The following is an 18,531-nucleotide window of genomic DNA, read 5'->3' as shown; positions in this document are numbered from 1 at the left end:
ATTTATAAAATAAATGGCATCCTTCAAATAAAAGAGAACGCATTTGACCCCGACGTGATCCGAACACGAAACCTTCTCATCTGGAGTCAGACGCGCTACCATTGCGCCACAAGGCCGTAAGCTAACCTCTCTTCTTATAGCATTCTTTAAATACTTATGACTGTGTACCGTACAAAAAATTTAATATTGCACATTACAATAACGTCTCAGAATAATAATTTATTGTAAAACCAGGATGTCATTAATTGCCATTGAAGACTTATAATCTTTGATGATACATTTATAAAATAAATGGCATCCTTCAAATAAAAGGGAACGCTTTTGACCCCGACGTGATTCGAACACGTAACCTTCTGATATGGAGTCAGACGCGCTACCATTGCGCCACAAGGCCGTAAGCCAACCACTCTTATTATTGCATTCTTAAAATACTTATGAATCTGTACCGTACAAAAAATTTAATATTGTACATTACAATAACGTCTCAGAATAATAATTCATTGTAAAACCAGGATTGCATTAATTGCCATTGAAGACTTATAATCTTTGATGATACATTTATAAAATAAATGGCATCCTTCAAATAAAAGGGAACGCTTTTGACCCCGACGTGATTCGAACACGTAACCTTCTGATCTGGAGTCAGACGCGCTACCATTGCGCCACAAGGCCGTAAGCCAACCACTCTTATTATTGCATTCTTAAAATACTTATGAATCTGTACCGTACAAAAAATTTAATATTGTACATTACAGTAATATCTCAGAATAATAATTCATTGTAAAACCAGGATTGCATTAATTGCCATGGAAGACTGATAATCTTTGATGATACATTTATAAAATAAATGGCATCCTTCAAATAAAATTGAACGCATTTGACCCCGACGTGATCCGAACACGTAACCTTCTGATCTGGAGTCAGACGCGCTACCATTGACCCACAAGGCCGTAAGCTACCCTCCCTAGTTATTGCATTCTTAAAATACTTATGAATCTGCACCGTACAAAAAGTTTAATATTGTACATTACAATAACGTCTCAGAATAATAATTCATTGTAAAACCAGGATTGCATTAATTGCTATTGAAGACTTATAATCTTTGATGATACATTTATAAAATAAATGGCATCCTTCAAATAAAAGGGAACGCTATTGACCCCGACGTGATTCGAACACGTAGCCTTTTAATCTGGAGTCAGACGCGCTACCATTGCGCCACAATGCCGTAAGCCAACACCGCTTATTATTGCATTCTTAAAATACTTATGAATCTGTACCGTACAAAAAATTTAATATTGTACATTAGAGTAACATCTCAGAATAATAATTCATTGTAAAACCAGGATTGCATTAATTGCCATTGAAGACTGATAATCTTTGATGATACATTTATAAAATAAATGGCATCCTTCAAATAAAACGGAACGCTTTTGACCGGACGTGATTCGAACACGTAACCTTCTGATCTGGAGTCAGACGCGCTACCATTGACCCACAAGGCCGTAAGCAAAACCACTCTTTTTATTGCATTCTTAAAATACTTATGAATCTGTACCATACAAAAAATTTAATATTGTACATTACAGTAACATTTCAGAATAATAATTCATTTTAAAATTAGGATTGCATTAATTGCCATGGATGACTGATAATCTTTGATGAAACATTTATAAAATAAATGGCATCCTTCAAATAAAAGAGAACGCATTTGACCCCGACGTGATCCGAACACGTAACCTTCTGATCTGGAGTCAGACGCGCTACCATTGCGCCACAAGGCCGTAAGCTAACCTCTCTTCTTATAGCATTCTTTAAATACTTATGACTGTGTACCGTACAAAAAATTTAATATTGCACATTACAATAACGTCTCAGAATAATAATTCATTGTAAAACCAGGATTGCATTAATTGCCATTGAAGACTGATAATCTTTGATGATACATTTATAAAATAAATGGCATCCTCCAAATAAAAGGGAACGCTTTTGACCCCGACGTGATTCGAACACGTAACCTTCTGATATGGAGTCAGGCGCGCTACCATTGCGCCACAAGGCCGTAAGCCAACCACTCTTATTATTGCATTCTTAAAATACTTATGAATCTGTACCGTACAAAAAATTTAATATTGAACATTACAATAACGTCTCAGAATAATAATTCATTGTAAAACCAGGATTGCATTAATTGCCATTGAAGACTTATAATCTTTGATGATACATTTATAAAATAAATGGCATCTTTCAAATAAAAGGGAACGCTTTTGACCCCGACGTGATTCGAACACGTAACCTTCTGATCTGGAGTCAGACGCGCTACCATTGCGCCACAAGGCCGTAAGCCAACCACTCTTATTATTGCATTCTTAAAATACTTATGAATCTGTACCGTACAAAAAATTTAATATTGTACATTACAGTAACATCTCAGAATAATAATTCATTGTAAAACCAGGATTGCATTAATTGCCATGGAAGACTGATAATCTTTGATGATACATTTATAAAATAAATGGCATCCTTCAAATAAAATTGAACGCATTTGACCCCGACGTGATCCGAACACGTAACCTTCTGATCTGGAGTCAGACGCGCTACCATTGACCCACAAGGCCGTAAGCTAACCTCCCTTGTTATTGCATTCTTAAAATACTTATGAATCTGCACCGTACAAAAAGTTTAATATTGTACATTACAATAACGTCTCAGAATAATAATTCATTGTAAAACCAGGATTGCATTAATTGCTATTGAAGACTTATAATCTTTGATGATACATTTATAAAATAAATGGCATCCTTCAAATAAAAGGGAACGCTTTTGACCCCGACGTGATTCGAACACGTAACCTTCTAATCTGGAGTCAGACGCGCTACCATTGCACCACAATGCCGTAAGCCAACACCGCTTATTATTGCATTCTTAAAATACTTATGAATCTGTACCGTACAAAAAATTTAATATTGTACATTACAGTAACATCTCAGAATAATAATTCATTGTAAAACCAGGATTGCATTAATTGCCATTGAAGACTGATAATCTTTGATGATACATTTATAAAATAAATGGCATCCTTCAAATAAAAGGGAACGCTTTTGACCCCGACGTGATTCGAACACGTAACCTTCTGATCTGGAGTCAGACGCGCTACCATTGCGCCACAAGGCCGTAAGCCAACCACTCTCATTGTTGCATTCTTAAAATACTTATTAATCTGTACCGTACAAAAAATTTAATATTGTACATTAGAGTAACATCTCAGAATAATAATTCATTGTAAAACCAGGATTGCATTAATTGCCATTGAAGACTGATAATCTTTGATGATACATTTATAAAATAAATGGCATCCTTCAAATAAAACGGAACGCTTTTGACCGGACGTGATTCGAACACGTAACCTTCTGATCTGGAGTCAGACGCGCTACCATTGACCCACAAGGCCGTAAGCCAACCACTCTTTTTATTGCATTCTTAAAATACATATGAATCTGTACCGTACAAAAAATTTAATATTGTACATTACAGTAACATTTCAGTATAATAATTCATTGTAAAACCAGGATTGCATTAATTGCCATGGAAGACTGATAATCTTTGATGATACATTTATAAAATAAATGGCATCCTTCAAATAAAAGAGAACGCATTTGACCCCGACGTGATCCGAACACGAAACCTTCTGATCTGGAGTCAGACGCGCTACCATTGCGCCACAAGGCCGTAAGCTAACCTCTCTTCTTATAGCATTCTTTAAATACTTATGACTGTGTACCGTACAAAAAATTTAATATTGTACATTACAATAACGTCTCAGAATAATAATTCATTGTAAAACCAGGATTGCATTAATTGCCATTGAAGACTTATAATCTTTGATGATACATTTATAAAATAAATGGCATCCTTCAAATAAAAGGGAACGCTTTTGACCCCGACGTGATTCGAACACGTAACCTTCTGATATGGAGTCAGACGCGCTACCATTGCGCCACAAGGCCGTAAGCCAACCACTCTTATTATTGCATTCTTAAAATACTTATGAATCTGTACCGTACAAAAAATTTAATATTGTACATTACAATAACGTCTCAGAATAATAATTCATTGTAAAACCAGGATTGCATTAATTGCCATTGAAGACTTATAATCTTTGATGATACATTTATAAAATAAATGGTATCCTTCAAATAAAAGGGAACGCTTTTGACCCCGACGTGATTCGAACACGTAACCTTCTGATCTGGAGTCAGACGCGCTACCATTGCGCCACAAGGCCGTAAGCCAACCACTCTTATTATTGCATTCTTAAAATACTTATGAATCTGTACCGTACAAAAAATTTAATATTGTACATTACAGTAACATTTCAGAATAATAATTCATTGTAAAACCAGGATTGCATTAATTGCCATGGAAGACTGATAATCTTTGATGATACATTTATAAAATAAATGGCATCCTTCTAATAAAATAGAACGCATTTGACCCCGACGTGAGCCGAACAAGTAACCTTCTGATCTGGAGTCAGACGCGCTACCATTGACCCACAAGGCCGTAAGCTAACCTCCCTTGTTATTGCATTCTTAAAATACTTATGAATCTGCACCGTACAAAAAGTTTAATATTGTACATTACAATAACGTCTCAGAATAATAATTCATTGTAAAACCAGGATTGCATTAATTGCTATTGAAGACTTATAATCTTTGATGATACATTTATAAAATAAATGGCATCCTTCAAATAAAAGGGAACGCTTTTGACCCCGACGTGATTCGAACACGTAACCTTCTAATCTGGAGTCAGACGCGCTACCATTGCGCCACAATGCCGTAAGCCAACACCGCTTATTATTGCATTCTTAAAATACTTATGAATCTGTACCGTACAAAAAATTTAATATTGTACATTACAGTAACATCTCAGAATAATAATTCATTGTAAAACCAGGATTGCATTAATTGCCATTGAAGACTGATAATCTTTGATGATACATTTATAAAATAAATGGCATCCTTCAAATAAAAGGGAACGCTTTTGACCCCGACGTGATTCGAACACGTAACCTTCTGATATGGAGTCAGACGCGCTACCATTGCGCCACAAGGCCGTAAGCCAACCACTCTCATTGTTGCATTCTTAAAATACTTATTAATCTGTACCGTACAAAAAATTTAATATTGTACATTAGAGTAACATCTCAGAATAATAATTCATTGTAAAACCAGGATTGCATTAATTGCCATTGAAGACTGATAATCTTTGATGATACATTTATAAAATAAATGGCATCCTTCAAATAAAACGGAACGCTTTTGACCGGACGTGATTCGAACACGTAACCTTCTGATCTGGAGTCAGACGCGCTACCATTGACCCACAAGGCCGTAAGCCAACCACTCTTTTTATTGCATTCTTAAAATACTTATGAATCTATACCGTACAAAAAATTTAATATTGTACATTACAGTAACATTTCAGAATAATAATTCATTGTAAAACCAGGATTGCATTAATTGCCATGGAAGACTGATAATCTTTGATGATACATTTATAAAATAAATGGCATCATTCAAATAAAATAGAACGCATTTGACCCCGACGTGATCCGAACACGTAACCTTCTGATATGGAGTCAGACGCGCTACCATTGCGCCACAAGGCCGTAAGCTAACCTCTCTTCTTATAGCATTCTTTAAATACTTATGACTGTGTACCGTACAAAAAATTTAATATTGTACATTACAATAACGTCTCAGAATAATAATTCATTGTAAAACCAGGATTGCATTAATTGCCATTGAAGACTTATAATCTTTGATGATTCATAAAAAAAATAAATGGCATCCTTCAAATAAAATGGAACGCTTTTGACCCCGACGTGATTCGAACACGTAACATTCTGATCTGGAGTCAGACGCGCTAGCATTGCGCCACAAAGCCGTAAGCCAACCACTCTTATTATTGCATTCTTAAAATACTTATGAACCTGTACCGTACAAAAAATTTAATATTGTACATTACAATAACGTCTCAGAATAATAATTCATTGTAAAACCAGGATTGCATTAATTGCCATTGAAGACTGATAATCTTTGATGATACATTTATAAAATAAATGGCATCCTTCAAATAAAAGGGAACGCTTTTGACCCCGTCGTGATTCGAACACGTAACCTTCTGATCTGGAGTAAGAAGCGCTACCATTGCGCCACAATGCCGTAAGCCAACCACTCTTATTATTGCATTCTTAAAATACTTATGATTCTGTACCGTACGAAAGATTTAATATTGTACATTACAATAACGTCTCAGAATAATAATTCATTGTAAAACCAGGATTGCATTAATTGCTATTGAAGACTTATAATCTTTGATGATACATTTATAAAATAAATGGCATCCTTCAAATAAAAGGGAACGCTTTTGACCCCGACGTGATTCGAACACGTAACCTTCTGATCTGGAGTCAGACGCGCTACCATTGCGCCACAAGGCCGTAAGCCAACCGCTCTCATTATTGCATTCTTAAAATACTTATGAATCTGTACCGTACAAAAAATTTAATATTGTACATTACAGTAACATCTCAGAATAATAATTCATTGTAAAACCAGGATTGCATTAATTGCCATGGAAGACTGATAATCTTTGATGATACATTTATAAAATAAATCGCATCCTTCAAATAAAAGAGAACGCATTTGACCCCGACGTGTTCCGAACACGTAACCTTCTGATCTGGAGTCAGACGCGCTACCATAGCGCCACAAGGCCGTAAGCTAACCTCTCTTATTATTGCATACTTAAAATACTTATGAATCTGTACCGTACAAAAAATTTAATATTGTACATTACAATAACGTCTCAGAATAATAATTCATTGTAAAACCAGGATTGCATTAATTGCCATTGAAGACTGATAATCTTTGATGATACATTTATAAAATAAATGGCATCCTTCAAATAAAAGGGAACGCTTTTGACCCCGACGTGATTCGAACACGTAACCTTCTGATCTGGAGTCAGGCGCGCTACCATTGCGCCACAAGGCCGTAAGCCAACCATTCCTATTATTGCATTCTTAAAATACTTATGAATCTGTACCGTACAAAAAATTTAATATTGTACATTACAATAACGTCTCAGAATAATAATTCATTGTAAAACCAGGATTGCATTAATTGCCATTGAAGACTGATAATCTTTGATGATACATTTATAAAATAAATGGCATCCTTCAAATAAAAGGGAACGCTTTTGACCCCGACGTGATTCGAACACGTAACCTTCTGATCTGGAGTCAGACGCGCTACCATTGCGCCACAAGGCCGTAAGCCAACCATTCCTATTATTGCATTCTTAAAATACTTATGAATCTGTACCGTACAAAAAATTTAATATTGTACATTACAATAACGTCTCAGAATAATAATTCATTGAAAAACCAGGATTGCATTAATTGCCATTGAAGACTTATAATCTTTGATGATACATTTATAAAATAAATTGCATCCTTCAAATAAAAGAGAACGCATTTGACCCTTACGTGACTCGAACACGTAACCTTCTAATCTGGAGTCAGACGCGCTACCATTGCGCCACAATGCCGTAAGCCAAAACCGCTTATTATTGCATTCTTAAAATACTTATGAATCTGTACCGTACAAAAAATTTAATATTGTACATTACAGTAACATCTCAGAATAATAATTCATTGTAAAACCAGGATTGCATTAATTGCCATTGAAGACTGATAATCTTTGATGATACATTTATAAAATAAATGGCATCCTTCAAATAAAAGGGAACGCTTTTGACCCCGACGTGATTCGAACACGTAACCTTCTGATATGGAGTCAGACGCGCTACCATTGCGCCACAAGGCCGTAAGCCAACCACTCTCATTGTTGCATTCTTAAAATACTTATGAATCTGTACCGTACAAAAAATTTAATATTGTACATTACAATAACGTCTCAGAATAATAATTCATTGTAAAACCAGGATTGCATTAATTGCCATTGAAGACTGATAATCTTTGATGATACATTTATAAAATAAATGGCATCCTTCAAATAAAAGGGAACGCTTTTGACCCCGACGTGATTCGAACACGTAACCTTCTGATCTGGAGTCAGGCGCGCTACCATTGCGCCACAAGGCCGTAAGCCAACCATTCCTATTATTGCATTCTTAAAATACTTATGAATCTGTACCGTACAAAAAATTTAATATTGTACATTACAATAACGTCTCAGAATAATAATTCATTGTAAAACCAGGATTGCATTAATTGCCATTGAAGACTGATAATCTTTGATGATACATTTATAAAATAAATGGCATCCTTCAAATAAAAGGGAACGCTTTTGACCCCGACGTGATTCGAACACGTAACCTTCTGATCTGGAGTCAGACGCGCTACCATTGCGCCACAAGGCCGTAAGCCAACCATTCCTATTATTGCATTCTTAAAATACTTATGAATCTGTACCGTACAAAAAATTTAATATTGTACATTACAATAACGTCTCAGAATAATAATTCATTGAAAAACCAGGATTGCATTAATTGCCATTGAAGACTTATAATCTTTGATGATACATTTATAAAATAAATTGCATCCTTCAAATAAAAGAGAACGCATTTGACCCTTACGTGACTCGAACACGTAACCTTGTGATCTGGAGTCAGACGCGCTTCCATTGCGCCACAAGGCCGTAAGCCAACCACTCTTATTATTGCATTCTTAAAATACTTATGAATCTGTACCGTACAAAAAATTTAATATTGTACATTACAATAACGTCTCAGAATAATAATTCATTGTAAAACCAGGATTGCATTAATTGCCATTGAAGACTGATAATCTTTGATGATACGTTTATAAAATAAATGGCATCCTTCAAATAAAAGGGAACGCTTTTGACCCCGTCGTGATTCGAAGACGTAACCTTCTGATCTGGAGTCAGACGCGCTACCATTGCGCCACAAGGCCGTAAGCCAACCACTCTCATTATTTCATTCTTAAAATACTTATGAATCTGTACCGTACAAAAAATTTAATATTGTACATTACAGTAACATCTCAGAATAATAATTCATTGTAAAACCAGGATTGCATTAATTGCCATTGAAGACTGATAATCTTTGATGATATATTTATAAAATAAATGGCATCCTTCAAATAAAAGGGTACGCTTTTGACCCCGACGTGGTTCGAACACGTAACCTTCTGATCTGGAGTCAGACGCGCTACCATTGCGCCACAAGGCCGTAAGCTAACCTCTCTTATTATTGCATTCTTAAAATACTTATGAATCTGTACCGTACAAAAAATTTTATATTGTACATTACAATAACGTCTCAGAATAATAATTCATTGTAAAACCAGGATTGCATTAATTGCCATTGCAGACTGATAATCTTTGATGATACATTTATAAAATAAATGGCATCCTTCAAATAAAAGAGAACGCATTTGACCCCTACGTGATTCGAACACGTAACCTTCTGATCTGGAGTCAGACGCGCTACCATTGCGCCACAAGGCCGTAAGCCAACCACTCTTATTATTGCATTCTTAAAATACTTATGAATCTGTACCGTACAAAAAATTTAATATTGTACATTACAGTTACATCTCAGAATAATAATTCATTGTAAAACCGGGATTGCATTAATTGCCATGGAAGACTGATAAACTTTGATGATACATTTATAAAATAAATGGCATCCTTCAAATAAAAGGGAACGCTTTTGACCCCTACGTGATTCGAACACGTAACCTTCTGATCTGGAGTCAGACGCGCTACCATTGCGCCACAAGGCCGTAAGCCAACCACTCGTATTATTGCATTCTTAAAATACTTATGAATCTGTACCGTACGAAAGATTTAATATTGTACATTACAGTAACATTTCAGAATAATAATTCATTGTAAAACCAGGATTGCATTAATTGCCATGGAAGACTGATAATCTTTGATGATACATTTATAAAATAAATGGCATCCTTCTAATAAAATAGAACGCATTTGACCCCGACGTGATCCGAACAAGTAACCTTCTGATCTGGAGTCAGACGCGCTACCATTGACCCACAAGGCCGTAAGCTAACCTCCCTTGTTATTGCATTCTTAAAATACTTATGAATCTGCACCGTACAAAAAGTTTAATATTTTACATTACAATAACGTCTCAGAATAATAATTCATTGTAAAACCAGGATTGCATTAATTGCTATTGAAGACTTATAATCTTTGATGATACATTTATAAAATAAATGGCATCCTTCAAATAAAAGGGAACGCTTTTGACCCCGACGTGATTCGAACACGTAACCTTCTAATCTGGAGTCAGACGCGCTACCATTGCGCCACAATGCCGTAAGCCAAAACCGCTTATTATTGCATTCTTAAAATACTTATGAATCTGTACCGTACAAAAAATTTAATATTGTACATTACAGTAACATCTCAGAATAATAATTCATTGTAAAACCAGGATTGCATTAATTGCCATTGAAGACTGATAATCTTTGATGATACATTTATAAAATAAATGGCATCCTTCAAATAAAAGGGAACGCTTTTGACCCCGACGTGATTCGAACACGTAACCTTCTGATATGGAGTCAGACGCGCTACCATTGCGCCACAAGGCCGTAAGCCAACCACTCTCATTGTTGCATTCTTAAAATACTTATTAATCTGTACCGTACAAAAAATTTAATATTGTACATTAGAGTAACATCTCAGAATAATAATTCATTGTAAAACCAGGATTGCATTAATTGCCATTGAAGACTGATAATCTTTGATGATACATTTATAAAATAAATGGCATCCTTCAAATAAAACGGAACGCTTTTGACCGGACGTGATTCGAACACGTAACCTTCTGATCTGGAGTCAGACGCGCTACCATTGACCCACAAGGCCGTAAGCCAACCACTCTTTTTATTGCATTCTTAAAATACTTATGAATCTATACCGTACAAAAAATTTTATATTGTACATTACAGTAACATTTCAGAATAATAATTCATTGTAAAACCAGGATTGCATTAATTGCCATGGAAGACTGATAATCTTTGATGATACATTTATAAAATAAATGGCATCATTCAAATAAAAGAGAACGCGGTTGACCCCGACGTGATCCGAACACGTAACCTTCTGATATGGAGTCAGACGCGCTACCATTGCGCCACAAGGCCGTAAGCTAACCTCTCTTCTTATAGCATTCTTTAAATACTTATGACTGTGTACCGTACAAAAAATTTAATATTGTACATTACAATAACGTCTCAGAATAATAATTCATTGTAAAACCAGGATTGCATTAATTGCCATTGAAGACTTATAATCTTTGATGATTCATAAAAAAAATAAATGGCATCCTTCAAATAAAAGGGAACGCTTTTGACCCCGACGTGATTCGAACACGTAACCTTCTGATCTGGAGTCAGACGCGCTAGCATTGCGCCACAAAGCCGTAAGCCAACCACTCTTATTATTGCATTCTTAAAATACTTATGAACCTGTACCGTACAAAAAATTTAATATTGTACATTACAGTAACATCTCAGAATAATAATTCATTGTAAAACCAGGATTGCATTAATTGCCATTGAAGACTGATAATCTTTGATGATACATTTATAAAATAAATGGCATCCTTCAAATAAAAGGGAACGCTTTTGACCCCGTCGTGATTCGAACACGTAACCTTCTGATCTGGAGTAAGAAGCGCTACCATTGCGCCACAATGCCGTAAGCCAACCACTCTTATTATTGCATTCTTAAAATACTTATGATTCTGTACCGTACGAAAGATTTAATATTGTACATTACAATAACGTCTCAGAATAATAATTCATTGTAAAACCAGGATTGCATTAATTGCCATTGAAGACTTATAATCTTTGATGATACATTTATAAAATAAATGGCATCCTTCAAATAAAAGGGAACGCTTTTGACCCCGACGTGATTCGAACACGTAACCTTCTGATCTGGAGTCAGACGCGCTACCATTGCGCCACAAGGCCGTAAGCCAACCGCTCTCATTATTGCATTCTTAAAATACTTATGAATCTGTACCGTACAAAAAATTTAATATTGTACATTACAGTAACATCTCAGAATAATAATTCATTGTAAAACCAGGATTGCATTAATTGCCATGGAAGACTGATAATCTTTGATGATACATTTATAAAATAAATCGCATCCTTCAAATAAAAGAGAACGCATTTGACCCCGACGTGTTCCGAACACGTAACCTTCTGATCTGGAGTCAGACGCGCTACCATAGCGCCACAAGGCCGTAAGCTAACCTCTCTTATTATTGCATACTTAAAATACTTATGAATCTGTACCGTACAAAAAATTTAATATTGTACATTACAATAACGTCTCAGAATAATAATTCATTGTAAAACCAGGATTGCATTAATTGCCATTGAAGACTGATAATCTTTGATGATACATTTATAAAATAAATGGCATCCTTAAAATAAAAGGGAACGCTTTTGACCCCGACGTGATTCGAACACGTAACCTTCTGATCTGGAGTCAGACGCGCTACCATTGCGCCACAAGGCCGTAAGCCAACCATTCCTATTATTGCATTCTTAAAATACTTATGAATCTGTACCGTACAAAAAATTTAATATTGTACATTACAATAACGTCTCAGAATAATAATTCATTGTAAAACCAGGATTGCATTAATTGCCATTGAAGACTGATAATCTTTGATGATACATTTATAAAATAAATGGCATCCTTCAAATAAAAGGGAACGCTTTTGACCCCGACGTGATTCGAACACGTAACCTTCTGATCTGGAGTCAGACGCGCTACCATTGCGCCACAAGGCCGTAAGCCAACCATTCCTATTATTGCATTCTTAAAATACTTATGAATCTGTACCGTACAAAAAATTTAATATTGTACATTACAATAACGTCTCAGAATAATAATTCATTGAAAAACCAGGATTGCATTAATTGCCATTGAAGACTTATAATCTTTGATGATACATTTATAAAATAAATTGCATCCTTCAAATAAAAGAGAACGCATTTGACCCTTACGTGACTCGAACACGTAACCTTGTGATCTGGAGTCAGACGCGCTTCCATTGCGCCACAAGGCCGTAAGCCAACCACTCTTATTATTGCATTCTTAAAATACTTATGAATCTGTACCGTACAAAAAATTTAATATTGTACATTACAATAACGTCTCAGAATAATAATTCATTGTAAAACCAGGATTGCATTAATTGCCATGGAAGACTGATAATCTTTGATGATACGTTTATAAAATAAATGGCATCCTTCAAATAAAAGGGAACGCTTTTGACCCCGTCGTGATTCGAAGACGTAACCTTCTGATCTGGAGTCAGACGCGCTACCATTGCGCCACAAGGCCGTAAGCCAACCACTCTCATTATTTCATTCTTAAAATACTTATGAATCTGTACCGTACAAAAAATTTAATATTGTACATTACAGTAACATCTCAGAATAATAATTCATTGTAAAACCAGGATTGCATTAATTGCCATTGAAGACTGATAATCTTTGATGATATATTTATAAAATAAATGGCATCCTTCAAATAAAAGGGTACGCTTTTGACCCCGACGTTGTTCGAACACGTAACCTTCTGATCTGGAGTCAGACGCGCTACCATTGCGCCACAAGGCCGTAAGCTAACCTATCTTATTATTGCATTCTTAAAATACTTATGAATCTGTACCGTACAAAAAATTTTATATTGTACATTACAATAACGTCTCAGAATAATAATTCATTGTAAAACCAGGATTGCATTAATTGCCATTGAAGACTTATAATCTTTGATGATACATTTATAAAATAAATGGCATCCTTCAAATAAAAGAGAACGCATTTGACCCCTACGTGATTCGAACACGTAACCTTCTGATCTGGAGTCAGACGCGCTACCATTGCGCCACAAGGCCGTAAGCCCACCACTCTAATTATTGCATTCTTAAAATACTTATGAATCTGTACCGTACAAAAAATTTAATATTGTACATTACAGTAACATCTCAGAATAATAATTCATTGTAAAACCAGGATTGCATTAATTGCCATTGAAGACTGATAATCTTTGATGATACATTTATAAAATAAATGGCATCCTTCAAATAAAAGGGAACGATTTTGACCGGACGTGATTCGAACACGTAACCTTCTGATCTGGAGTCAGACGCGCTACCATTGCGCCACAAGGCCGTAAGCAATCAACTCTTATTATTGCATTCTTAAAATACTTATGAATCTGTACCGTACAAAAAATTTAATATTGTACATTACAATAACGTCTCAGAATAATAATTCATTGTAAAACCAGGATTGCATTAATTGCCATTGAAGACTTATAATCTTTGATGATACATTTATAAAATAAATGGCATCCTTCAAATAAAAGGGAACGCTTTTGACCCCGACGTGATTCGAACACGTAACCTTCTGATCTGGAGTCAGACGCGCTGCAATTGCGCCACAAGGCCGTAAGCCAACCACTCTTATTATTGCATTCTTACAATACTTATGAATCTGTACCGTACAAAAAATTTAATATTGTACATTACAGTAACATCTCAGAATAATAATTCATTGTAAAACCAGGATTGCATTAATTGCCATGGAAGACTGATAATCTTTGATGATACATTTATAAAATAAATGGCATCCTTCAAATAAAAGGGAACGCTTTTGACCCCGACGTGATTCGAACACGTAACCTTCTGATCTGGAGTCAGACGCGCTACCATTGCGCCACAAGGCCGTAAGCTAACCACTCTTATTATTGCATTCTTAAAATACTTATGAATCTGTACCGTACAAAAAATTTAATATTGTACATTACAGTAACATCTCAGAATAATAATTCATTGTAAAACCAGGATTGCATTATTTGCCATCGAAGACTGATTATCTTTGATGATACATTTATAAAATAAATGGCATCCTTCAAATAAAAGGGAACGATTTTGACCGGACGTGATTCGAACACGTAACCTTCTGATCTGGAGTCAGACGCGCTACCATTGCGCCACAAGGCCGTAAGCCAACCACTCTTATTATTGCATTCTTAAAATACTTATGAATCTGTACCGTACAAAAAATTTAATATTGTACATTACAATAACGTCTCAGAATAATAATTCATTGTAAAACCAGGATTGCATTAATTGCCATTGAAGACTTATAATCTTTGATGATACATTTATAAAATAAATGGCATCCTTCAAATAAAAGGGAACGCTTTTGACCCCGACGTGATTCGAACACGTAACCTTCTGATCGGGAGTCAGACGCGCTGCAATTGCGCCATAAGGCCGTAAGCCAACCACTCTTATTATTGCATTCTTAAAATACTTATGAGTCTGTACCGTACAAAAAATTTAATATTGTACATTACAGTAACATCTCAGAATAATAATTCATTGTAAAACCAGGATTGCATTAATTGCCATGGAAGACTGATAATCTTTGATGATACATTTATAAAATAAATGGCATCCTTCAAATAAAAGGGAACGCTTTTGACCCCGACGTGATTCGAACACGTAACCTTCTGATCTGGAGTCAGACGCGCTACCATTGCGCCACAAGGCCGTAAGCTAACAACTCTTATTATTGAATTCTTAAAATACTTATGAATCTGTACCGTACAAAAAATTTAATATTGTACATTACAGTAACATCTCAGAATAATAATTCATTGTAAAACCAGGATTGCATTATTTGCCATTGAAGACTGATTATCTTTGATGATACATTTATAAAATAAATGGCATCCTTCAAATAAAAGGGAACGATTTTGACCGGACCTGATCCGAACACGTAACCTTCTGATCTGGAGTCAGACGCGCTACCATTGCGCCACAAGGCCGTAAGACAACCACCCTTATTATTGCATTCTTAAAATACTTATGAATCTGTACCGTACAAAAAACTTAATATTGTACATTACAATAACGTCTCAGAATAATAATTCATTGTAAAACCAGGATTGCATTAATTGCCATTGAAGACTTATAATCTTTGATGATACATTTATAAAATAAATGGCATCCTTCAAATAAAAGGGAACGCTTTTGACCCCGACGTGATTCGAACACGTAACCTTCTGATCTGGAGTCAGACGCGCTGGCATTGCGCCACAAGGCCGTAAGCCAACCACTCTTATTATTGCATTCTTAAAATACTTATGAATCTGTACCGTACAAAAAATTTAATATTGTACATTACAGTAACATCTCAGAATAATAATTCATTGTAAAACCAGGATTGCATTAATTGCCATGGAAGACTGATAATCTTTGATGATACATTTATAAAATAAATGGCATCCTTCAAATAAAAGGGAACGCTTTTGACCCCGACGTGATTCGAACACGTAACCTTCTGATCTGGAGTCAGACGCGCTACCATTGCGCCACAAGGCCGTAAGCTAACCACTCTTATTATTGCATTCTTAAAATACTTATGAATCTGTACCGTACAAAAAATTTAATATTGTATATTACAGTAACATCTCAGAATAATAATTCATTGTAAAACCAGGATTGCATTAATTGCCATTGCAGACTGATAATCTTTGATGATACATTTATAAAATAAATGGCATCCTTCAAATAAAAGGGAACGCTTTTGACCCCGACGTGATTCGAACACGTAACCTTCTGATCTGGAGGCAGACTCGCTACCATTGCGCCACAAGGCCGTAAGCCATCCACTCTTATTATTGCATTCTTAAAATACTTATGAATCTGTACCGTACAAAAAATTTAATATTGTACATTACAATAACGTCTCAGAATAATAATTCATTGTAAAACCAGGATTGCATTAATTGCCATTGAAGACTTATAATCTTTGATGATACATTTATAAAATAAATGGCATCCTTCAAATAAAAGGGAACGCTTTTGACCCCGACGTGATTCGAACACGTAACCTTCTGATCTGGAGTCAGACGCGCTACCATTGCGCCAGAAGGCCGTAAGCCAACCACTCTTATTATTGCATTCTTAAAATACTTATGAATCTGTACCGTACAAAAAATTTAATCTTGTACATTACAGTAACATCTCAGAATAATAATTCATTGTAAAACCAGGATTGCATTAATTGCCATTGAAGACTGATAATCTTTGATGATACATTTATAAAATAAATGGCATCCTTCAAATAAAAGGGAACGCTTTTGACCCCGACGTGATTCGAACACGTAACCTTCTGATCTGGAGTCAGACGCGCTACCATTGCGCCACAAGGCCGTAAGCCAACCACTCTCATTATTGCATTCTTAAAATACTTATTAATCTGTACCGTACAAAAAGTTTAATATTGTACATTAGAGTAACATCTCAGAATAATAATTCATTGTAAAACCAGGATTGCATTAATTGCCATTGAAGACTTATAATCTTTGATGATACATTTATAAAATAAATGGCATCCTTCAAATAAAAGGGAACGCATTTGACCCCGACGTTATTCGAACACGTAACCTTCTGATCTGGAGTCAGACGCGCTACCATTGCGCCACAAGGCCGTAAGCCAACCACTCTCATTATTGCATTCTTAAAATACTTATGAATCTGTACCGTACAAAAAATTTAATATTGTACATTAGAGTAACATTTCAGAATAATAATTCATTGTAAAACCAGGATTGCATTAATTGCCATTGAAGACTTATAATCTTTGATGATACATTTATAAAATAAATGGAATCCTTCAAACAAAAAGGGAACGCTTTTTACCCCGAGGTGATTCGCACACGTAAGCTTCTGATCTGGAGTAAGAAGCGCTACCATTGCGCCACAAGGCCGTAAGCCCACCACTCGTATAATTGCATTCTTAAAATACTTATGAATCTGTACCGTACGAAAGATTTAATATTGTACATTACAATAACGTCTCAGAATAATAATTCATTGTAAAACCAGGATTGCATTAATTGCCATGGAAGACTTATAATCGTTGATGATACATTTATAAAATAAATGGCATCCTTCAAATAAAAGGGAACGCTTTTGACCCCGACGTGATTCGAACACGTAATCTTCTGATCTGGAGTCAGACGCGCTACCATTGCGCCAGAAGGCCGTAAGCCAACCACTCTTATTATTGCATTCTTACAATACTTATGAATCTGTACCGTACAAAAAATTTAATATTGTACATTACAATAACGTCTCAGAATAATAATTCATTGTAAAACCAGGATTGCATTAATTGCCATTGAAGACTGATAATCTTGGATGATACATTTATAAAATAAATAGCATCCTTCAAATAAAAGGAAACGCTTTTGACCCCGACGTGATTCGAACACGTAACCTTCTGATCTGGAGTCAGACGCGCTACCATTGCGCCAAAAGGCCGTAAGCCAACCACTCTCATTGTTGCATTCTTAAAATACTTATGAATCTGTACCGTACAAAAAATTTAATATT

General features: G+C 35.4%; 51 non-coding genes across 51 annotated transcripts; all 51 read right to left on the bottom strand.

Annotated features, from left to right (window-relative positions):
* Positions 1–322: 322 nt before the first annotated feature.
* Positions 323–394, bottom strand: Trnaw-cca (transfer RNA tryptophan (anticodon CCA)). The gene has a single exon. It is a non-coding gene; the product is annotated as a tRNA-Trp (tRNA).
* A 206-nt stretch (positions 395–600) lies between these two features.
* Positions 601–672, bottom strand: Trnaw-cca (transfer RNA tryptophan (anticodon CCA)). The gene has a single exon. It is a non-coding gene; the product is annotated as a tRNA-Trp (tRNA).
* Positions 673–1,712: 1,040 nt separating this feature from the next.
* Positions 1,713–1,784, bottom strand: Trnaw-cca (transfer RNA tryptophan (anticodon CCA)). The gene has a single exon. It is a non-coding gene; the product is annotated as a tRNA-Trp (tRNA).
* A 206-nt stretch (positions 1,785–1,990) lies between these two features.
* Trnaw-cca (transfer RNA tryptophan (anticodon CCA)) lies at positions 1,991–2,062 on the bottom strand. Its single transcript has one exon. It is a non-coding gene; the product is annotated as a tRNA-Trp (tRNA).
* A 206-nt stretch (positions 2,063–2,268) lies between these two features.
* Positions 2,269–2,340, bottom strand: Trnaw-cca (transfer RNA tryptophan (anticodon CCA)). The gene has a single exon. It is a non-coding gene; the product is annotated as a tRNA-Trp (tRNA).
* Positions 2,341–2,824: 484 nt separating this feature from the next.
* Positions 2,825–2,896, bottom strand: Trnaw-cca (transfer RNA tryptophan (anticodon CCA)). The gene has a single exon. It is a non-coding gene; the product is annotated as a tRNA-Trp (tRNA).
* A 206-nt stretch (positions 2,897–3,102) lies between these two features.
* On the bottom strand, positions 3,103–3,174 carry Trnaw-cca (transfer RNA tryptophan (anticodon CCA)). Its single transcript has one exon. It is a non-coding gene; the product is annotated as a tRNA-Trp (tRNA).
* A 483-nt stretch (positions 3,175–3,657) lies between these two features.
* On the bottom strand, positions 3,658–3,729 carry Trnaw-cca (transfer RNA tryptophan (anticodon CCA)). Its single transcript has one exon. It is a non-coding gene; the product is annotated as a tRNA-Trp (tRNA).
* A 206-nt stretch (positions 3,730–3,935) lies between these two features.
* On the bottom strand, positions 3,936–4,007 carry Trnaw-cca (transfer RNA tryptophan (anticodon CCA)). The gene has a single exon. It is a non-coding gene; the product is annotated as a tRNA-Trp (tRNA).
* A 206-nt stretch (positions 4,008–4,213) lies between these two features.
* On the bottom strand, positions 4,214–4,285 carry Trnaw-cca (transfer RNA tryptophan (anticodon CCA)). Its single transcript has one exon. It is a non-coding gene; the product is annotated as a tRNA-Trp (tRNA).
* A 484-nt stretch (positions 4,286–4,769) lies between these two features.
* Positions 4,770–4,841, bottom strand: Trnaw-cca (transfer RNA tryptophan (anticodon CCA)). Its single transcript has one exon. It is a non-coding gene; the product is annotated as a tRNA-Trp (tRNA).
* Positions 4,842–5,047: 206 nt separating this feature from the next.
* On the bottom strand, positions 5,048–5,119 carry Trnaw-cca (transfer RNA tryptophan (anticodon CCA)). Its single transcript has one exon. It is a non-coding gene; the product is annotated as a tRNA-Trp (tRNA).
* Positions 5,120–5,602: 483 nt separating this feature from the next.
* Positions 5,603–5,674, bottom strand: Trnaw-cca (transfer RNA tryptophan (anticodon CCA)). The gene has a single exon. It is a non-coding gene; the product is annotated as a tRNA-Trp (tRNA).
* Positions 5,675–5,880: 206 nt separating this feature from the next.
* On the bottom strand, positions 5,881–5,952 carry Trnaw-cca (transfer RNA tryptophan (anticodon CCA)). Its single transcript has one exon. It is a non-coding gene; the product is annotated as a tRNA-Trp (tRNA).
* A 484-nt stretch (positions 5,953–6,436) lies between these two features.
* Positions 6,437–6,508, bottom strand: Trnaw-cca (transfer RNA tryptophan (anticodon CCA)). Its single transcript has one exon. It is a non-coding gene; the product is annotated as a tRNA-Trp (tRNA).
* Positions 6,509–6,992: 484 nt separating this feature from the next.
* Trnaw-cca (transfer RNA tryptophan (anticodon CCA)) lies at positions 6,993–7,064 on the bottom strand. The gene has a single exon. It is a non-coding gene; the product is annotated as a tRNA-Trp (tRNA).
* Positions 7,065–7,270: 206 nt separating this feature from the next.
* On the bottom strand, positions 7,271–7,342 carry Trnaw-cca (transfer RNA tryptophan (anticodon CCA)). Its single transcript has one exon. It is a non-coding gene; the product is annotated as a tRNA-Trp (tRNA).
* Positions 7,343–7,548: 206 nt separating this feature from the next.
* Trnaw-cca (transfer RNA tryptophan (anticodon CCA)) lies at positions 7,549–7,620 on the bottom strand. The gene has a single exon. It is a non-coding gene; the product is annotated as a tRNA-Trp (tRNA).
* Positions 7,621–7,826: 206 nt separating this feature from the next.
* On the bottom strand, positions 7,827–7,898 carry Trnaw-cca (transfer RNA tryptophan (anticodon CCA)). Its single transcript has one exon. It is a non-coding gene; the product is annotated as a tRNA-Trp (tRNA).
* Positions 7,899–8,104: 206 nt separating this feature from the next.
* Positions 8,105–8,176, bottom strand: Trnaw-cca (transfer RNA tryptophan (anticodon CCA)). The gene has a single exon. It is a non-coding gene; the product is annotated as a tRNA-Trp (tRNA).
* A 206-nt stretch (positions 8,177–8,382) lies between these two features.
* Positions 8,383–8,454, bottom strand: Trnaw-cca (transfer RNA tryptophan (anticodon CCA)). Its single transcript has one exon. It is a non-coding gene; the product is annotated as a tRNA-Trp (tRNA).
* Positions 8,455–8,660: 206 nt separating this feature from the next.
* On the bottom strand, positions 8,661–8,732 carry Trnaw-cca (transfer RNA tryptophan (anticodon CCA)). The gene has a single exon. It is a non-coding gene; the product is annotated as a tRNA-Trp (tRNA).
* A 206-nt stretch (positions 8,733–8,938) lies between these two features.
* Positions 8,939–9,010, bottom strand: Trnaw-cca (transfer RNA tryptophan (anticodon CCA)). Its single transcript has one exon. It is a non-coding gene; the product is annotated as a tRNA-Trp (tRNA).
* Positions 9,011–9,216: 206 nt separating this feature from the next.
* On the bottom strand, positions 9,217–9,288 carry Trnaw-cca (transfer RNA tryptophan (anticodon CCA)). Its single transcript has one exon. It is a non-coding gene; the product is annotated as a tRNA-Trp (tRNA).
* A 206-nt stretch (positions 9,289–9,494) lies between these two features.
* Trnaw-cca (transfer RNA tryptophan (anticodon CCA)) lies at positions 9,495–9,566 on the bottom strand. Its single transcript has one exon. It is a non-coding gene; the product is annotated as a tRNA-Trp (tRNA).
* A 206-nt stretch (positions 9,567–9,772) lies between these two features.
* Trnaw-cca (transfer RNA tryptophan (anticodon CCA)) lies at positions 9,773–9,844 on the bottom strand. The gene has a single exon. It is a non-coding gene; the product is annotated as a tRNA-Trp (tRNA).
* A 484-nt stretch (positions 9,845–10,328) lies between these two features.
* Trnaw-cca (transfer RNA tryptophan (anticodon CCA)) lies at positions 10,329–10,400 on the bottom strand. The gene has a single exon. It is a non-coding gene; the product is annotated as a tRNA-Trp (tRNA).
* A 206-nt stretch (positions 10,401–10,606) lies between these two features.
* On the bottom strand, positions 10,607–10,678 carry Trnaw-cca (transfer RNA tryptophan (anticodon CCA)). Its single transcript has one exon. It is a non-coding gene; the product is annotated as a tRNA-Trp (tRNA).
* Positions 10,679–11,161: 483 nt separating this feature from the next.
* Positions 11,162–11,233, bottom strand: Trnaw-cca (transfer RNA tryptophan (anticodon CCA)). Its single transcript has one exon. It is a non-coding gene; the product is annotated as a tRNA-Trp (tRNA).
* A 206-nt stretch (positions 11,234–11,439) lies between these two features.
* On the bottom strand, positions 11,440–11,511 carry Trnaw-cca (transfer RNA tryptophan (anticodon CCA)). The gene has a single exon. It is a non-coding gene; the product is annotated as a tRNA-Trp (tRNA).
* Positions 11,512–11,995: 484 nt separating this feature from the next.
* Positions 11,996–12,067, bottom strand: Trnaw-cca (transfer RNA tryptophan (anticodon CCA)). The gene has a single exon. It is a non-coding gene; the product is annotated as a tRNA-Trp (tRNA).
* Positions 12,068–12,551: 484 nt separating this feature from the next.
* On the bottom strand, positions 12,552–12,623 carry Trnaw-cca (transfer RNA tryptophan (anticodon CCA)). The gene has a single exon. It is a non-coding gene; the product is annotated as a tRNA-Trp (tRNA).
* A 206-nt stretch (positions 12,624–12,829) lies between these two features.
* Trnaw-cca (transfer RNA tryptophan (anticodon CCA)) lies at positions 12,830–12,901 on the bottom strand. Its single transcript has one exon. It is a non-coding gene; the product is annotated as a tRNA-Trp (tRNA).
* Positions 12,902–13,107: 206 nt separating this feature from the next.
* Positions 13,108–13,179, bottom strand: Trnaw-cca (transfer RNA tryptophan (anticodon CCA)). Its single transcript has one exon. It is a non-coding gene; the product is annotated as a tRNA-Trp (tRNA).
* A 206-nt stretch (positions 13,180–13,385) lies between these two features.
* Trnaw-cca (transfer RNA tryptophan (anticodon CCA)) lies at positions 13,386–13,457 on the bottom strand. Its single transcript has one exon. It is a non-coding gene; the product is annotated as a tRNA-Trp (tRNA).
* A 206-nt stretch (positions 13,458–13,663) lies between these two features.
* On the bottom strand, positions 13,664–13,735 carry Trnaw-cca (transfer RNA tryptophan (anticodon CCA)). Its single transcript has one exon. It is a non-coding gene; the product is annotated as a tRNA-Trp (tRNA).
* Positions 13,736–13,941: 206 nt separating this feature from the next.
* On the bottom strand, positions 13,942–14,013 carry Trnaw-cca (transfer RNA tryptophan (anticodon CCA)). Its single transcript has one exon. It is a non-coding gene; the product is annotated as a tRNA-Trp (tRNA).
* A 206-nt stretch (positions 14,014–14,219) lies between these two features.
* Positions 14,220–14,290, bottom strand: Trnaw-cca (transfer RNA tryptophan (anticodon CCA)). The gene has a single exon. It is a non-coding gene; the product is annotated as a tRNA-Trp (tRNA).
* A 206-nt stretch (positions 14,291–14,496) lies between these two features.
* On the bottom strand, positions 14,497–14,568 carry Trnaw-cca (transfer RNA tryptophan (anticodon CCA)). Its single transcript has one exon. It is a non-coding gene; the product is annotated as a tRNA-Trp (tRNA).
* A 206-nt stretch (positions 14,569–14,774) lies between these two features.
* Positions 14,775–14,846, bottom strand: Trnaw-cca (transfer RNA tryptophan (anticodon CCA)). Its single transcript has one exon. It is a non-coding gene; the product is annotated as a tRNA-Trp (tRNA).
* Positions 14,847–15,052: 206 nt separating this feature from the next.
* Trnaw-cca (transfer RNA tryptophan (anticodon CCA)) lies at positions 15,053–15,123 on the bottom strand. Its single transcript has one exon. It is a non-coding gene; the product is annotated as a tRNA-Trp (tRNA).
* Positions 15,124–15,329: 206 nt separating this feature from the next.
* Trnag-ccc (transfer RNA glycine (anticodon CCC)) lies at positions 15,330–15,401 on the bottom strand. The gene has a single exon. It is a non-coding gene; the product is annotated as a tRNA-Gly (tRNA).
* A 206-nt stretch (positions 15,402–15,607) lies between these two features.
* Trnaw-cca (transfer RNA tryptophan (anticodon CCA)) lies at positions 15,608–15,679 on the bottom strand. The gene has a single exon. It is a non-coding gene; the product is annotated as a tRNA-Trp (tRNA).
* Positions 15,680–16,162: 483 nt separating this feature from the next.
* Positions 16,163–16,234, bottom strand: Trnaw-cca (transfer RNA tryptophan (anticodon CCA)). The gene has a single exon. It is a non-coding gene; the product is annotated as a tRNA-Trp (tRNA).
* Positions 16,235–16,440: 206 nt separating this feature from the next.
* Positions 16,441–16,512, bottom strand: Trnaw-cca (transfer RNA tryptophan (anticodon CCA)). The gene has a single exon. It is a non-coding gene; the product is annotated as a tRNA-Trp (tRNA).
* A 206-nt stretch (positions 16,513–16,718) lies between these two features.
* Positions 16,719–16,790, bottom strand: Trnaw-cca (transfer RNA tryptophan (anticodon CCA)). The gene has a single exon. It is a non-coding gene; the product is annotated as a tRNA-Trp (tRNA).
* Positions 16,791–16,996: 206 nt separating this feature from the next.
* Positions 16,997–17,068, bottom strand: Trnaw-cca (transfer RNA tryptophan (anticodon CCA)). The gene has a single exon. It is a non-coding gene; the product is annotated as a tRNA-Trp (tRNA).
* A 206-nt stretch (positions 17,069–17,274) lies between these two features.
* Positions 17,275–17,346, bottom strand: Trnaw-cca (transfer RNA tryptophan (anticodon CCA)). Its single transcript has one exon. It is a non-coding gene; the product is annotated as a tRNA-Trp (tRNA).
* A 206-nt stretch (positions 17,347–17,552) lies between these two features.
* Positions 17,553–17,624, bottom strand: Trnaw-cca (transfer RNA tryptophan (anticodon CCA)). Its single transcript has one exon. It is a non-coding gene; the product is annotated as a tRNA-Trp (tRNA).
* A 485-nt stretch (positions 17,625–18,109) lies between these two features.
* Positions 18,110–18,181, bottom strand: Trnaw-cca (transfer RNA tryptophan (anticodon CCA)). Its single transcript has one exon. It is a non-coding gene; the product is annotated as a tRNA-Trp (tRNA).
* Positions 18,182–18,387: 206 nt separating this feature from the next.
* Positions 18,388–18,459, bottom strand: Trnaw-cca (transfer RNA tryptophan (anticodon CCA)). The gene has a single exon. It is a non-coding gene; the product is annotated as a tRNA-Trp (tRNA).
* Positions 18,460–18,531: the final 72 nt, after the last annotated feature.

This window comes from Euprymna scolopes, chromosome 6 (genome assembly GCF_053919585.1).
Source record: "Euprymna scolopes isolate OS-2025 chromosome 6, ASM5391958v1, whole genome shotgun sequence".
NCBI lineage: Eukaryota > Metazoa > Mollusca > Cephalopoda > Sepiida > Sepiolidae > Euprymna > Euprymna scolopes.
Note: the sequence above shows the minus strand (reverse complement) of the source record. Positions and strands in the feature narration are given on the sequence as shown.